The following is a 643-nucleotide window of genomic DNA, read 5'->3' as shown; positions in this document are numbered from 1 at the left end:
CAGCACAATAAGTGATGGCAAAATAGACAGAAATAGAATCAGAATAGCAAAAAATATCTTAAAATCACTTCTTAATGTTTTATCCGCAAGGAGTACAGTTAATGGATCATCTATAACATCTGGGAAGTGTAAAAACAGCCACAGGGGCATTATCTGCAGAAATAGACATACAGCTAACCACAGCAATGACATCACTTGCAAAACAAAACAAAATAAAATTTGGAAAAATTACAAGATACGACTGAAATCAAAATGAACACTCTTGAAAGTGAAATTATTTATGACAGTATTATAATGATGTGAATTATGGTTTCTGAAAATGGTCAGAAAAATACTTTAAAACTTAAATGTACAGTAGTATAACAGAAAAAAAACAACATAACAGCAACAACAGAAACATCAGTATCTATCAGAAAGTAAAGAATAGTTGGGTGAAGAATATTAATGACTGGACAGGAATGCTGGAGGAAATAGGAAGAGAAAGAGGTAGACAGTGGGAAAAGATCTCAAGCAACATCTATTTCTAGGGCTTATTAAAGGCAACGGAAGGAATGGATTTACAAAGTCTTTCTTTGAACTACAATGTTCAGACTTTCCATTTACACACTGTACAAAAAAACAAACCATTTCTGAGATTAAGGTG

The 643-nt window shown here is 32.5% G+C and overlaps 1 protein-coding gene across 1 annotated transcript in view; it reads right to left on the bottom strand.

Moving 5' to 3' along the window:
• Positions 1–643, bottom strand: part of LOC119587756 (uracil-DNA glycosylase-like) — a 12,641-nt gene that overhangs the window by 3,530 nt on the left and 8,468 nt on the right. The gene's annotated exons all lie outside the window — the stretch shown is intronic.

The sequence above is a fragment of the Penaeus monodon genome, chromosome 23 (genome assembly GCF_015228065.2).
Source record: "Penaeus monodon isolate SGIC_2016 chromosome 23, NSTDA_Pmon_1, whole genome shotgun sequence".
Classification (NCBI taxonomy): Eukaryota; Metazoa; Arthropoda; class Malacostraca; order Decapoda; family Penaeidae; genus Penaeus; species Penaeus monodon.
The sequence above is the reverse complement of the archived record's forward strand: the minus strand, read 5'-3'. Positions and strand labels throughout refer to the sequence as shown.